Below are 14,584 nucleotides of genomic sequence, written 5' to 3'. Positions count from 1 at the left end.
CCACTCCCATCTTGATTGAAGAAACCCGCCAAAAGCAAGCATGATGACCTCACCGATGTCAAAGTGTGCACCCAGCATGATCATGTGATAATGTCATCACCTTGCTGCAGGTCCTTTGGTGGGTTTTCTTCAATCAAGACAGAGGTGGACAGCTTCTCCGCGAGCAAGTGGATGATTTTTTTTTTTCAGCCACCATTTTAGGAAAAATTGATTCGTTACCACAAAGTGTGAGAAAATTGAGCTTCATGACAAATAAATTTTTTCCTGAAATTTGGATCGAAGTCCATTTCGGATGCTTTAATTCGCTCAACACTAGCTACTACTTTCTAGATATAAAGTTAGAATATTTTCATATGATTTGAAATTTACTTTGTTGGGATGAAAAAATTGCAAATAAATGGTAAATGCTAACTCATATCAGCACATTCCACCAATGGCTATCCTGACTATACCTTAATGGTATGAAATATAATGCTTAAGATCAGGGACTGTGTCTCCTCTGCCTACCTCAGACTCCCTGTAGACAGTGTAGCTAAGCTGTAGACACGGATCTCTGCTGTTTCTTCCTGGAAAGTTGTTCCAGCCGCAACAGTGCCGAAGCGCTGCCACATGTTGTGAGATGGCAGTCACTCTCTATGTTGTTTGTCAACTTAGGCCAGCGTTCCTGAAGAAGCACTAAAATGTGCTGAAACTCATTGAGCCATAACTTAAGTCAATTGAGTCCATGTGGAATCATACTGCCACATGGTAGGAGAGACTTATTTTTAAGGAGCACATTTTGATTGCTGACATTACTTGGCTCAGATAGATGAATTTTAGGGAGCATTTCACCTCTACCATAACAGCATAGGCAAGAGTGAAGGTAGCTTGCCACATAGTGCTGGTAGCACATAGTGTAATAAACTTGAGTTCCCCACCATTTACCAGTTACAACTTGAGACAAACTAAACAATGTTTTTCCTCTTTGTGGAATGTTTATAGAAACAGAGCTGTCTCAATGAATTGACTTATTAGTTACCGCAGGCTCTGAGTTCCCCGCTCTCTTTTTGACAGGGTTACACTATTCAGTGGAGTCATATAGGCAGATCTGGTCATTGAGTTTGTTTGTGTTTTGTTTTCTTCATATCGTTTATTTTGAGGTATTTTCACCCACTTCTAATCGTCAAACTTAAAGATTTTTTGTTTTTATTTCAAAGCATCCCTTTTCGTTAGCCAGAGTTGCTTTAAAAATACTGAAAAGCTTGACAGATATCCTAATCAATAATGTCAATGTGAGAAGAGCTTTAAATGGACAAATCCATCAGAAAGGGGTTTATTAAAAACTAAATTTAAAAAAAAAGCCATTCTATGGCACTGATTACAGAGAGTTCTCAACGTGAGAGCAAAGGAATCTAATGTTATACTTTTATTTTCATCCTTTTGTCTGGTATTATTACTTTTTGCCTACTCCCTTCCTTTTAGGACCTAGGCTATTCTGCCATTAATTATTTTTTATATATATATATATATATATATATATATATATATATATATATGTCACAGTGGCTACACCATGTCACCATTAGAGGCTACCTTATTACCTTTGTGACTCTACTTCTATGCATCCTAGCAAACTATCAGGGGATTCTCTGAACATGTTTCATGTTACATCATTGCATCTTATGATGTCCTGATGTCATCTATTGGTTCTCCTCTCTACTGCCCTCATCCTTAACCTTTAAAGGGGTTGTCTCACTTCAGCACGTGGAATTTATCATGTAGACAAAGTTAATACAGGGCTCTTACTAATGTATTATGATTGTCCATATTGCTTCCTTTGCTGGCTTGATTCCTTTTTTTGTAGGAATAAATCAGATTTGCTCACAATAAAATACATTTAATAGCCAGCTAAAAATTATATATTACATACATACATGTCACTAATACTAATTAGTTATGAAAAACAACAGTTGGAGTTGGCAGCAGCATGAGGAGACCACAGAGTGGCCCAATGACAGAGCGTGGAGGTGGCGACAGCAGCAGCATCAAGAGGAGGCCACAGAGTGGCACAATGACCGAGTCTGGAGGTGGGAACAACAGCAGCATAAGGAGGATACCACAGAGTGGCAAGGTGATATAGTGGGGAGATGGCAGTAGCATCAGCAGCATTAGGATACCACAAAGGGGCAAGGTGACATAGTGTGGAGATGGCAGTGGCAGCAGCAGCATCAGGATACCACAGAGTGGCAAGGTGATATAGTGTGGAGATTGCACAGTAGCAGCAGCATCAGGATACCAAAGAGTGGCATGGTGATATAGTGTGGAGATGGCAGTAGCTACAGCAGCATCAGGATACTACAGAGTGGCAAGGTTGACATAGTGTGGAGGATGGCAGCAGCATCAGGATGATACCACAGAGTGGCAAGTGATATAGTGTAAGATGGAGTAGACCACTAAATGCTTTCAACACATATAACCGCCGACGTGAACTGAGCATATATATGTTTATTTTGGAATGAAATAGCCACTACATGATTTCAACACATATAACCGCCAACGTGAACAGAAAAATTATTTTGCTTTATTGTTCTGAAACAAGCTACTAAATACTTTCAACACATATACCGCCAAAGTGAACTGAGAATATATTTTTCTTTCTGTACTGAAATAGGCGACTAAAGGCTTTCGTCACAAAAACTGCAACAGTGAAGTGCGTATATATTTTTTTCTTTCTGTACTGAAATTGGCCTCTATACGCTTTGGCCACAAATAAATGTAACAGTAAAGTGCGTATATTTTTTTTCCTTTCGTAAGAAATAGGACACTGAACGCTTTCACCACATATAACTTCAGAAGTGAAATGCATATATATTCTCCTTTTGTACTGAAATAGTCCACTAAACTCTTTCAACACAAATAACTGCAAAGTGAAATGCGTATAATTTTCTTTTTCCACAGAAATAAGCCACTAAAGGCTTTTCAACATAGCACTTGCACCCCAATAACAAGAACAAATTGCCTGAATGCTAGAGCTGTATAAGCTATTTGGATCCCCAAATAATGTTTCCCTGCACTTGTAAATCGCTTTTTTTTATCACATGGGGTTTATCTACACTGTCCCTAGCGACTTCAGACTTTTCCTCCCTGCACTATGTTAGCTGTGAAATGATTCATCCCTATCCTTTCCCTGCACTTGTAAATCGCTTTTCTTGCACTGTCCCTAGCGCCTTCTGACGTCTCTCCCTGCACAAAGATGCTGTGAAATGATTCCTCCCTATCCTTTCCCTGCACTGATAAATAGTTTTTTCAGTTTTGTTTCACAATGATGTTTTTCCTATTGCTGTCCCTAGCTCCTTCTCACGTCTGTCCCTGCACTCAGAATGCTGGAAAATGTCTGTGTCACGGCGGGGAGTGGGGGAACCCCCCACCGTGCGGTGTCAGAGGGTAAAGGGGATCAGCCTGGCCAAAAGGAGTAATAAGGGAGCAGGTCACCTCCTATAACATCCCTAATCCTCTCCCTGAGTCCTCATCGTATGAGCGGACCCCGATGGTAGGACTACTCATACTCAGGATACCTGAAGACCCTAAGTCGCCCTGGTAATCCCTCACCAAGGAGCAGGGAAGAGACGACCTGTTCATCCCAGTAATGGAGGAACAGGAGTCTCTATCTGAGGCCAGGCTGCAAGGAGGGGGGAACACATACAGCATATGGAGATGGCAGGTAAGCGAGACGTATAACACACTTACCTGCCACAGACACACTGACTGGAACCCGTGCACTAGTGCTGCTGTCCACACCAACATAAAGACACAGCACACACCACAAACCACGCAGGGACCCAGGACACCCATAGCTGCAATAAACATGACAGGGGAATGTCTAGCCAAACATGCTGGACACCAAACACCGCCAGACATGAAACACCAAACTAAACATACCAACACCCTGACAATAACCCACTCCATACAAATAAGAACAGGAAGGGAAGGAGACACCGTGATAATATTGAACATCTTCTAATATCTTCTATGACCACAAGGGTGGCCCTCACTGGACAGATGGCAGGAGGATACCTCCAGCATACACCATAGCTGGAGTACCCCCCAGCTTCAGGCATCCAGCAGAGGCTAAATAGCCCAAGCAGCCACACCCACACACACATAAACCCAGTGTTAAAACACTAGGAAGGGAGTTAACCCTTCCAACACCAGACAAGGGGAGGAAGCCACTTAAAGGGGAAGTGCACACACAAACATAGGAAAGCTACACGTTGCCGCAGGCAACAACATGCATGGCAACCATGTCACAGCAATCACCCAGAAGGCCGAGACACTGCCACCGCATGCACACACAGCAACACGTTGCCGCGGGCAACTGCAAGTGTAGCAACAGTGTCACAGCGCACACCATAGGCCGTGACAGTCTGACTCAGAGTTCCTCCCAGAGTTCCTTCCCAGAGTTCCTTACCCCATGTCTTCACACGTGTAGCCACAATTACCACGAAGCGTGAGGTAATTCGCATTCGTTGCAAATCAAATATTTCCTGAAATTCGGATCGAATTCATAGTTACATAGTTAATACGGTTGAAAAAAAGACATATGTCCATCAAGTTCAACCAAGGGATAGGTGGGGATGTGAATTCCAAAAGGAATTGAGACTCCGATTTCTACACGTTATCATAAGCATTATTTTTTTACTTTAAGAATAAACCCTTTTAAAAACTGTCTACTGTTACTGCTGTGACCACTACGTCCTGAGAAAGACTATTCCACAGCTACACAGTTCTTACAGTAAATAAGCTTTGATGCTTCAGGAGATTGAACTTTTTCTCTACAATTGGAGGCAGTGCCCCTTGTTTTTTGAGCGCATTTTACATGGAACAGCTTTTCACACCGTATTTATTGTATGGCCCATTTATATATTTGTATTGGTTTATGATGTCCCCCCTTAGACGTCTCTGCTCAAGACTAAATAAATTCAATTCTTTAAATCATTCTTCATAATTAGGACCTCCATTTCCACTTATCAGTTTAATTCCACTTCGTCTGATTCGATTTGCTCATCTCTAGTCTTCATCTTTCTCTGTTTCTATTGCTCTAGTGCTTGCAGATCATCCTGTCACTCTCTGCCCCAGTACCAGCCATTATAGGCAACATGGCCTCATTATTCATTAAGCCATATAATCTAGGGTATTCATATATACATGCACTATTGTCTTAGACTTTCTCTTCTCCTACCATCCAGCACATACAGCATACTAAACCCCCATACCTCTAGCCTCCCGCTCTCTGCATTATTTTTTTTTTTACAATTGGTCATTATGGAATAAGAGCATAGTTTTTCCAAGTCAACAACTAGTTATCTTGTTTAGAGGCATATATAATATAATTTTCTTTGAACTGTGTAAAATTTTAGTTATCCACTCTGCACTTTCTCATATTTATGGTGAGGTGAAAATTTTCCTGTGAAACCTTGTTACGTATCCTTTTTCAACCGATTATTGGAAGCATACCCGAGCTTCCATATCACTAAAATTGGTATTATTGTACAGAGATCTGCTCACCATTATTACAAGTAGCATTTGTTTACAGTACCCAGTGCTCCTTATGAGCATGATAATACTACAATTGAATTGTGGGATTTTAGACAGAAAAGCAAAAAAATATATAATTAATATTTTTAATTATAATAAACCCAGAAAAATCTAAACACAACTGAATTAAACAGGAAGTGAAGTCGCGTCGGATACCTTTAGATGCTTAGAAGATCTACTAATCAATAAATTGCATCAACAATAGGAGATCAAATTCCAGACACAATATTTTGATGCTGACCACAACCCCAGGAGGCTCACAGTAGACAAGAAATCAGCAGATGGTCTGTGTAGTAATACATTTGATCTGAAATGTAAAATGTTTAAAAGCATAATCAACAGAATTAACAGTAAATACATAAATTAGTCTGGGAAAAATTGACGTCCTTTTCCAGAAATAATGAATATAGTAAATATCAGGAAAGCATTTTCAGAAAATTTTACATATTAGAACATGAGATCATTGTTAAAAAAAATCTAAGAATTAAGTTGCATCTAGAAAAATACAATCTAATACACATAAAGACAGCAAAAAACCAACTCATTCACAACCTCACTATAATATACCTGTATGGACAGTACCACAGCATAACACAACAACGATCTACTTAATCTACAAAGTATCAGTCACACCATTTGCCCAGAAATCAAAGCACACATAGTAGACCTTAAAGAGTAATTAAACTTTTGAATACATTTTTGTTAAAATGTCCCTAATGCCATAATAACACTTTTTGTAATATTCTTTATTAATGCTTTTTGTATTTTTAATAGACTTTCCCTGAGTGCTTTAAATTCACTTTTCTGTACACCGCTGACTCCTTAGAGGAGTACGGGCTCTACAGTTTATGAATGGGGCCACAGCGCAGGGAGTACAGACAGGAGCACACATTGCTGCTCCTGCCCGTGCCCTCCGGAGGTTTACTAAATGCTGGCATAGCACATGGGTACATAGTACATGCTATAGAAAACCTCCAGATTTACTATAGCATATTGCTGCTCCTTCTTACATTTCCTGCACTGCGGCCCCATTGAGAAACTGTATACATGTAGTAGTTTTATTCTGGCCGCCTCTTGACATGTTTGTCCTGCTGCCGCTGGAACTCCGGCCCACCCCCATTATAGTCAATGGGCACTAGTGCACTAGTGGCAGCACGAATCCGGCAGGCTGTTCACCCGCTGGCCTGCCGGAGTTCCATGCCGCTAGTGTGAAAGTAGCCTAATAAAAGTGGGAGCCTATCTCAGAAAGAAATGAAGGCTATTAAATAATTAGAGGCTAACAAAGAAATTACAATGCACCCAGCAAATAAGGGGGGCTATTATAATTTAAAATATTACAGACTATTATGCAGAATGTTTGGAGATAAAAAGGATCTACAAGAAACTGACTGCAAATCCAACAACAATGTACAACACACAAATGACAATTGTGTAAAGGAGCATAAGATAAGGGAATCCTGAATCAGTCAGAACATAACTTTATATTGGGAGCACAACAATGTCTACCAGTTTTCTAATGTATTAAAAAACTCAAAAATATCTGATCAACGCTCCAGAGAGACCAATCATAAGGGTTATCAGCTTTTACAATCCCAACTACAGTTGCCAGAAAAAGTATGTGAACCCTTTGAATGATATGGATTTCTGCACAAATTGGTCATAAAATGTGATCTGATCTTCATCTAAGTCACAACAATAGACAATCACAGTCTGCTTAAACTAATAACACACAAAGAATTAAATGTTACCATGTTTTTATTGAACACAACCATGTAAACATTCACAGTGCAGTGGAAAAAGTACATGAACCCTTGGATTTAATAACTGTTGAACCTCCTTTGGCAGCAATAACTTCAACCAAACGTTTCCTGTAGTTGCAGATCAGATGTGCACAACGTCAGGAGTAATTTTTGACTATTCCTCTTTACAGAAACTGTTCAGTTCAGCAAAATTCTTGGGATGTCTGTGTGAATCGCTTTTCTTGAGGTCATGCCACAGCATCTTATTTGGGTTGAGGTCAGGACTCTGACTGGGCCACTCCAGAAGGAGTATTTTCTTCTGTTTAAGCCATTTTCTTGTTGATTTACTTCTATGCTTTGGGTCGTTGTCCTATTGCAGTGATGGCGAACCTATGGCACTCAGTGCCCTCTCTGTGGGCACCCGAACCCTGGAAGAAGTCCAAGGTGTAACACTATGCCTTAGACTTTTTTTGCCATTCATCAGAGCAGGGCATGCTATGAATGGCACAGACAGCTCACTGAATGTAGGCAGGCTATTATAGATAAATGATAAAGTACATGAAAGATATGTTATATTAGTATTCAGGGTAAATGGCCATGTTGGCACTTCACAATAAATAAGTGAGTTTTGGGTTGCAGTTTGGGCACTCGGTCTCTAAAAGGTTCACCATCACTGTCCTATTGTAACACCCATCTTCTGTTGAGCTTCAGCTGGTGGACAGATGGCCTTAAAGGGGTTCTGCACTTTCATTTAACTGATGATCTATCCTCTGGATAGATCATAAGCTTCTGATCGGCTGGGGTCCGACACCCGGGACCCCCGCCGATCAGCTGTTTGAGAAGGCAGCGGAGCTCCAGCCTTCTCACTGTTTACCGCTGGCCGAGTGACGTCACGACTAGTATCAACTAGCGTGGGCGGGGCTAAGCTCTGTTCACTTGAATGGAGCTTAGCCGTGCCCACGCTAGTTGATACTAGTCATGACGTCAGTGGGCCGGCGGTAAACAGTGATTAGGCCGCTGCGCTGCTGGAGCGCTGCTGCCTTCTCAAATAGCCGGTCGGCGGGGGTCCCGGGTGTCGACCCCTGCAGATCAGAACCCCTTTAAGTTCTCCTGAAAAATGTATTGATAAACTTGGGAATTCATTTTTCTTTCGATGATAGCAATCTGTCCAGGCCCTGACGCAGCAAATCAGCCCCAAAACATGATGCCCCCCCCACCATACTTCACAGTTGGGATGAGGTTTTGATGTTGGTGTGCTATGCCTCTTTTTCTCCACACATAGTGTTGTGTGTTTCTTCCCAACAACTCAACTTTGGTTTCATCTGTCCACAGAATATTTTGCCAGTACTGCTGTGGAACATCCAGGTGCTCTTGTGCAAACTGTAAACATGCAGCAATGTTTTTTTTGGACAGCAGTGGCTTTCTCTGTGGTATCCTCCCATGAAATCCATTCTTGTTTAGTGTTTTACGTATCGTAGATTCGCTAACAGGGATGTTAGCATATGCCAGAGACTTGTGTAAGTCTTTAGCTGACACTCTAGAATTCTTCTTCACCTCATTGAGCAGTCTGCGCTGTGCTCTTGCAATCATCTTTACAGGACGGCCACTCTTAGGGAGAGTAGCAGCAGTGCTGAACTTTCTCTATTTATAGACAATTTGTCTTACCGTGGACTGATGAACAGCAAGGTTTTTGGAGATACTTTTATAACCCTTTCCAGCTTTATGCAAGTCAACAATTCTTAATCGTAGGTCTTCTTTTGTGCGAGGCATCATTCACATCAGGCAATGCTTCTTGTCAAAAGCAAACCCAGAAATGGTGTGTGTTTTTTATAGGGCAGGGCAGCTGTAACCAACACCTCCAATCTCATCTCATTGATTGGACTCCAGTTGGCTGACACCTCACTCCAATTAGCTCTTAGAGATGTCATTTGTCTAGGGCTTCACATACTTTTTCCACCTGCACTGTAAATGTTTACATGGTGTGTCAATAAAAACATGGTAACATTTAATTCTTTGTGTGTTATTAGTTTAAGCAGACTGTGATTGTCTATTGTTGTGACTTAGATGAAGATCAGATCACATTTTATGACCAATGTGTGCAGAAATCCATATCATTCCAAAGGGTTCACATACTTTTTCTTGCAACTGTATTTATATTATAATTGATTTCAATAACAACTGTATATCATCAATGCTTTAACTTATGTGAAGGTTACAACACATTCTGATGTCATCTAGGATTTTTTATGTCTTTATTTTTTTTAAATAGTTTTTACAAATGTTTGCTCTTTCTGTTCTCATCCTTCCTTTTAAGCTATTGAACACAATGACAGCAATAGCAAAATATTTCAGTAACACTGACATACAGGTGAAAATCGAAAAATTTGAATATCGTGCAAAAGTCCATTTATTTCAGTAATGCAAATTAAAAGGAATTGCATTAATGCAGCTTAAAATTAGAATTTTGTCAAAAGGTTCAATTTTCTAGGCTCAAAGTGTCACTCTCTAGTCAGCTAATTAATCCATACCCCCTGAGCAAAGGGTACCTCAAAATTGTGACTTTGGGGTTTCATAAGCTGTAAGCCATAATCATCCAAATTATAACAAATAAAGGCTTGAAATATCTCGCTTTGCATGTAATGAATCTATCTCATATATTAGTTTCACCTTTTAAGTTGCATTACTGAAATAAATGAACTTTGCACGGTATTCTAATTTTTCGAGTTTCACCTGTATATAGCTATGGGTAAACACATGGTTGAGGGTATTGACAAACAGCATGTCTTATGCTTGTTTATATTTGTAAGCTTCCAAAAATTGTATCAGGCAGATTGTTTTTAAACACACACAATGTTAAGGAAAAATATAGCAGCTTGTTAGGCTTTAACGGTCTTAATTATGCCTCAACGGTGGCAGATACCTGCCCCTGTTTAAACACACACACACACGTTAACCCTTTCCTGACACATGATTTTCCATTTTTGCGGTTTAATTTTTTGCTCCCTGCCTTCCCAGAGCTATAAAAACAGAAAAACAGAACTGGATCGCACATCCACAATGCTATGCTTAGAGCTAATTAAACTCGCTTCTCAGCGCAATATTAAAGTGTACAGCTCCCTATACTGCTTGCTGTACAAGAGGCATTAGTGTACATTTTGATCAAAAGGCATAAGCCCACTCACCACGCCAAGGTTGCCTCTTTGAGTGGGACCTACTCTGACAAAAAGGTGCAGCACAATGCGGTGACAAAGCGGCACTTCTCTAGTAGGCAGCAGGACCCAGGAGTCAAACAGCAACCCTGCTGTCTGACAATGCCACCCATGGCACTGGGTATCACCAACCCACCAGCTCAGCGCCACAAAAACAGAGGCCACCCCGCAGTACTGCACCATGTGAACAGTTGTCTAACACAACATGTCCATTGCTATCAGGAACTGTAAGTCAATTACCACTTATATGCATGCAGTATATGGGGCTGTACACTTTAATATTGAGCTGAGAAGCGAGTTTAATTAGATCCAAGCATAGCATTGTGGATGTGCGATCCAGTTCTGTTTTTCTCCCCTTGATATATTAATGTTGAATCTTTCTTCTTTATAACTGGTATCAGCACTCCTCTCATTCGGCACAGGTGGTTTTAAGTGGTAATTGACCTGCAGCTTCTGATAGCAATGGACATGTTGTGTTAGACAACTGTTCACATGGTGCAGTACTGCGTGGTGGCCTCTGTTTTTGTGGCGCTGTGTTGGTGGGACCCAGTGTCATGGGTGTCATTGTCAGACAGCAGGGTTGCTGTTTGACTCCTGGGTCCTGCTGCCTACGAGGGCAGTGCCGCTTTGTCACCGCATTGTGCTGCACCTTTTTGTCAGAGTAGGTCCCACTCAAAGAGGCAACCTTGGCGTGGTGAGTGGGCTTATCCCTTTTGATCAAAATGTACACTAATGCCTCTTGTACAGCATGCAGTATAGGGGGCTGTACACTTTAATATTGCGCTGAGAAGCGAGGTCAATTAGATCTAAGCATAGCGTTGTGGATGTGCGATCCAGTTCTGTTTTTCTCCCCTTGAGATATATATATATATATATATATTTATTTATTAATTTATTTTCGGGACAATTTGTACTTTCTAATGCCACCATTTAATATTGCATATGATGTAGCGGGAAGCTTGAAAAAAATTTGAAATGTGGTGAAATTGTAAGAAACAGCAGCAGCAGTAATATTATATGGAACATGATGGCGGGAAAGCAGACAGTGGCAGTGGCATGATGGCGGTAGCAGCAGCCATACAGTACAGAACATGATGAATGGGCAGGTATAACGATGACAGCAGTAGCCATATGACACAAAACATGATGGACAGCAGGCAGTGGCACGATGGCAGCAGCAGCCATATGGTACAGAACATGATGATAGGCAGGCAGGCATGATGGGGCACCGTCAGCAAGCACAAATCTATGCATTGTCGTCAGCTTGAGGTGTCTTAAAATCCTCACATATCCATGCCTTTTATAATTTTGCTAAAAGCTATGCTATGTGTACGGGCAGAGGACAACTTTGTCTGTTTAGGTGTCACAATGTCACCTACAGTGGTGAAAACCATCTTTGAGATGACACTGGAGGCTGGACAAGACAGTACAGAGAGAGCATACTTGTCCAGTTCTGGCCACAGTTCCAATATGCCTGCCTGTAAGCCCATGGGGCCATGGAACACAGTATGTACGGGAGAAAAGCCAGAGTCCATGTAGAACTGAACCTAGGTGTTCAGGCGGTGAGTCTCCATTTACGGATTTGCTTCCGCCTGATGCAATACATGGAAATGTTTTTACATCATGTTGATGATACTGAATTAGTTGCTGCTGCGGCTTCAGCTGCTTGCGATAATGGAGATGGCAGGAGGTGGGTGAGAGATACATCCTGGTAAGACATGTGGGCGGAAAGTGTCTGCTCACCACAAGCTGCGTACACAGTGTATCCTGGTAATAAAGCAATTTGGCAAGCTCTGCCTTCTCCTCCCGAGATGATTGGTCATTATGACCAGTGTCATTGTTATACTCATCATCAGTTTTGTCCTCCTGCCCAAGTGACTTCCCTGCTCTACCAGTGGCATCTCCACATCCTCTTCCTCCTACATTGGACTTTCCACTCAGTGACAATTGCAAGGATCGGCCCACGTTCTCCACCATGTGACAGAAAAATGTAGGGATGGCTTTTTTGAAGAAATAATAGTGGCTAGGTGTATCTTCCAGTGAGGCTGAGCACATGCCATCAGAAGAATGGACTAACTGGTTAGGCAACGATTGCACCGCCAGCAACTTGGCCATTTGTGAGTTAATTTGTTTCCAGGCCCCAGATTCCGTTATCAATGGCTAATAATAAAGTGGAGTAGGAGGAGGAGTAGTCTGAATGGGAGAAGCAGCAACTGATGATGACAATGACAAGGACACTGTAATGCATTTATAACTGATGCTGACAATGACAAGGACATTGTTCTACATGTGGATGATGCTAGTCTGTCACAAAGGAGACTAGGAGAAGAACAATCTTGTTGTGCTAGCTGGCGGCACCTTCTATTTTTGGGCAATAACTGGTAATGCTGCATTATGTCCTGCAGCTGAGCCATAGTGTCTATGTGTGTGTTTGAACGCCTACAGCTTATTTTAATCCTGCAGATCTTGTGCACAACAATGGTTTTGTCTTCTTCCACTGAAGAAAAACTGCCAGATGGAAGATTCTCGCACACTCCGCACAGAGCTAGTGGCTGCAGAGCTTTGCTTAGGTCTGGCACATTTTCAGCCAGTGTCCACAGTATCAGCAACATCAACAGTTTCCGAGCTGGCTATAATAGAAGCAGATCTGTTTTTTGGTCCTGGCAGTTTTTTGGGAGGTTATACTCGTATGTTGCCTCTCCTTCTCTGATGTTACGGCCTCATCAGCACCTGGTTCTGACTCCCAGGTCCTTTCCAGCACACAATCATCATCATCCTCACTCTCCACACCACTTTTATAAGACTGTGATATGTAATTGTGGACCCATTGGCCCCCCTCCCTATTTCCTGCTCTGTATTTACCCCAGGTGCTACTGTTGCTACCATTGCCCCTAAAGCCACCTCCATGGCTACAAGTGCCACTAATACCACCAACAAAGGTGTGCATGGGGTACTCTTCTTCCGCCTGAACCTTCTCCTCCTCCTGCAGACAGTCCAAACTCTGACTGTCTTCGCACAAATCATCAACAGGGAGACTGTCTTGACCATTTTCCATAGCAGTGAGTTACCTCTTCTTAGGGAAAAAGAAGGCTCCCTACTAGGAGGGGGCAGTGATGAGAGGATGCAAATGAAAGGTTTCTCTGGGGTTGCAAGGAGGAGGAGCATGAGGAATTCTGAGACTTCTGGCTCCATGGCATGGTGTCAGACTCATAAAAAGAATCCACATCATCTTGCTTTGACTGAGAGGAGTGAGTCACCCAGGCCACAATTCTCTTGGTCTTCAATAATAATATGGTGTCTAATAAAAGCTATGGAGAACTGTAGCCTACGCTTTCTCTCTCCCCTCGAATCTGAACTGAATTGTTCATCCTTACCACTAACACGTCTATAACAATGCAAGATTTGCTGTAAAACACCTTTGAACTATGCATTCACTAACACTAGTATAACAATGCAATTTATGCAGTAAATTGTATTCAAACAACATGGTCTGATGCAGCAATGTGTTCACTAACATGGGCATAACAATGCAATGTTTGCAGTAAAATGTTTTTGAATTATGTGTTTACTAACATAGGTAAAACAATTCAATTTTTGCAGTGAAGTGTCTTTGAACTACATGGTCTGATGCAGTAATACAACACGATTTTTGCAGTAAAAAGAAAATGTGTTCAATAACACAGCTATAAAAATGGTGTTATTGCTATATTGCTTTTGCTGTAACTACCCTTTATCTTGTAACAATATGCTAAAAGTTCAGTAACATAGATATAATACACTGATATGCCCAATTAGAAATTGCAGATTACTTTGCAGATTGCATTTCTTGGTGACAGATTCTCTTTGAGTAGATACTGTACATAAAGATCAGTCATAGGATTGAAACTAGATTGTGTGCACATAAAAAAGCGGGAGTCTGTGGTTACTGATATTAGAAAAACAAATGACAAAAAAAGCCACAAACAAATTGGATATTTTTAAAAGCATCCTAAAATCTAATTGTGAAAGGTACATACCTTATGGGAATAAAAGGTTAAGGAACAAGAAAACAATGTGAATAAA

The sequence above is a fragment of the Bufo bufo genome, chromosome 1 (genome assembly GCF_905171765.1).
Source record: "Bufo bufo chromosome 1, aBufBuf1.1, whole genome shotgun sequence".
Classification (NCBI taxonomy): Eukaryota; Metazoa; Chordata; class Amphibia; order Anura; family Bufonidae; genus Bufo; species Bufo bufo.
This window is presented reverse-complemented; position numbering follows the sequence as displayed.